Source organism: Nerophis ophidion, unplaced genomic scaffold (genome assembly GCF_033978795.1).
Source record: "Nerophis ophidion isolate RoL-2023_Sa unplaced genomic scaffold, RoL_Noph_v1.0 HiC_scaffold_44, whole genome shotgun sequence".
In the NCBI taxonomy this organism is placed as follows: domain Eukaryota; kingdom Metazoa; phylum Chordata; class Actinopteri; order Syngnathiformes; family Syngnathidae; genus Nerophis; species Nerophis ophidion.
In genome coordinates, this window is record NW_026906966.1 from 841,780 (window position 1) to 845,000 (window position 3,221).

The window sequence follows — 3,221 nt, forward strand, 5'->3', positions numbered from 1 at the left end:
TTGATATTTATACACTAAACATGTATTTAATATTCATACACTAATCTTGTATTTAATATTAATACACTAATCATGTATTTAATATTTATACACTAAATATGTATTTAATATTCATACACTTAACATGTATTTAATATTTATACAATAAACATGTATTTAATATTCACACACGAAACATGTATTTAATATTAATACACTAAACATGTATTTAATATTTATACACTAAACATGTAGTTATTATTCATACACTAAACATGTATTTAATATTAATACAGCAAACATGTATTAAAAACTCATACACTAAACATGTATTTAATAATCATAAATTAAATGTATATTTAATTCTATACTAATCATGTATTTAATATTCATACACTAAACATATATTTAATATTTATAGAAAAACATTTATTTAATATTTATACAAAAACATGTATTTAATATTAATACAAAAAACATGTATTTAATTTTAATAAACCAAACACATATTTAATATTAATACACTAAACATATATTTAATATTTATACACTAAACATATGTTTAATATTTATACAAAAAACATGTATTTAATATTAATACACTAAACATGTATTTAATATTTATACACTAAACATGTATTTAATATTAATACAAAAACATGTATTTAATTTTAATAAACCAAACACATATTTAATATTAATACACTAAACATGTATTTAATATTTATACACTAAACATGTCTTTAATATTCATACAGTAAACATTTATTTAATATTAATACACTAAACTTGTATTTAATATTTATACACTAAACATGTATTTAATAATCATATACTAAACACATTTAATATTCATATAATAATCATATATTTAATATTCATATAATAATCATATATTTAATATTCATACTGTAAATGTATTTAATATTCTCTAAATAAGGCACACTCGGAAATAATTAATTTATTTGTGTGCAGTTGCGGCAGAAGTCCACTGGAGGGCGCACGTTCCCGCTTCATAAGTCTGGTCATTCATACACTAAACATAGTTTTTAATATTAATACAGTAAACATATTTTTACTATTTGTACACTAAACATATATTTAATATTTATACACTAAACATCTATTTAATATTCATACACTAAACATATATTTAATATTCATACACTAAACATGTATTTAATAATCATACGCTAAACATGTATTTAATATTTATACACTAAACATGTATTTAATATTTATGTTGGGATGTCGCATGGCTGCAGTTGTGTGTCCCCGAGTATGCAAGAATCCAGGAGAGTTGCGTGGAGGTAAGATGAATTTAATACACAAAAGAAAATAACAAAAGCAAACATAAAGCAGTCGTGCAGATAAACGTTCTCAACATAATGTTATCATCGAGCACTGAGGAGTGCTCGAGTGAAACATAAATAGACACTAGTGTGATTGACAGCAGGTGTGAACCGCTGCCAATCAACGAAAAGAGAAAAATAGTGCTCCGTGAATAAAAACAGGAAATACAACAAAATAAGAGCACTGAACCGGAAGTAAATACAAAAACACAAAAAACTAACAGAAATGAAGTGACACATCGTTACAGGACCTCCCCCTCAAGGAACAGATACCAGATGTTCCCTGGGAAAGAAAAAAAAATGGAAAAAAGTCCAAAATGTAAGGGAGGGTGGAGGGAGGATTTGGTGGAGGGTTGCCAAACCTCGTGTCCCCGCAGCCAGCGAGGGAAAGTCAGGTGGCGGCGCCGCGTAGAGCGCCGCTGGAACTGGCGAGGCGGGCGGCCAGGGAACGGCCAAATCACTGGCCGAAAAAGAGGAGAGTGCGCAGGGCACGGCCACATCCACGGCCGACGTAGAAGCGGGCGCGCTGAAGCAGGCCGGGAAGCAGAAGACGTAACCGGCGGCGTGGAAACCGCAGGCGTCATCAACGGCGTGGAAGTGGCAGATGTCATCGGCGGCGTGAAAGCGGCGGACGTCATCGGCGGCGTGAAAGCGGCGGACGTCATCGGCGGCGTGAAAGCGGCGGACGTCATCGGCGGCGTGAAAGCGGCAGACGTCATCGGCGGAGTGAAAGCGGCAGACGTCATCGGCGGCGTGAAAGCGGCAGACGTCATCGGCGGAGTGAAAGCGGCAGACGTCATCGGCGGCGTGAAAGCGGCAGACGTCATCGGCGGCGTGAAAGCGGCAGACGTCATCGGCGGCGTGAAAGCGGCAGACGTCATCGGCGGCGTGAAAGCGGCAGACGTCATCGGCGGCGTGAAAGCGGCAGACGTCATCGGCGGCGTGAAAACGGCAGACGTCATCGGCGGCGTGAAAGCGGCAGACGTCATCGGCGGCGTGAAAGCGGCAGACGTCATCGGCGGCGTGAAAGCGGCAGACGTCATCGGCGGCGTGAAAGCGGCAGACGTCATCGGCGGCGTGAAAGCGGCAGACGTCATCGGCGGTGTTGAAGCGGCAGACGTCATCGGCGGTGTTGAAGCGGCAGGCGTCATCGGCGGCGTGAAAGCGGCAGATGACGCCGGGCGAGGAGCAGCAAATGCCGGCCGAGGAGTAGCGGATGCCGGCGGTGACGAAGCCCGGCGTGGTGCTGCTCTTGGCGGTGGAGCCGTGCGTAGTGCTGCTGATGTCAGCGTTGCAGCTGTGCGTGGAGCCGGCGTTGGAACTCGGCGTGGAGCCGGCGTAGGGGCTAGGCGTGGAGCCGGCGTAGGGGCTAGGCGTGGAGCCGGCGTAGGGGCTAGGCGTGGAGCCGGCGTAGGGGCTAGGCGTGGAGCCGGCGTAGGGGCTAGGCGTGGAGCCGGCGTAGGGGCTAGGCGTGGAGCCGGCGTTGGGGCTGTGCGAAAACCCGCCAGGCACGTAGATGTCTCCGTGGAAGGAGACGCTTGCGAAGATGACAGCGGTGTGTGCCTGGCTGCACCGCAGTGTATTGTGGGCCCCCCTCCACTAGGCGGCTGCCAGAAACCGTCCACACTTGCGGGAAGACATGCCTGCTCGTCGGCGTCCCCCGGTGCGAAAACCAGGGACGGGCGGGAGGAGGCCAGGAAGAGGGACGAAGACACGTCCCGCGCCGAGTCCCAGCAGGAGGACAAAAGTGACCTCACTGTGGGCTCCACTGGAGCTCTCGGCGATCCAAAAAAGAGAGCGGGAGCTGGCAGAAAGAGCAGCCGGGGAGCAGCCGCTGGAAGCTGCGTAGGAGCAGGGAGAAGCAGCTCAGCAGACGACGGGAAGGATGGC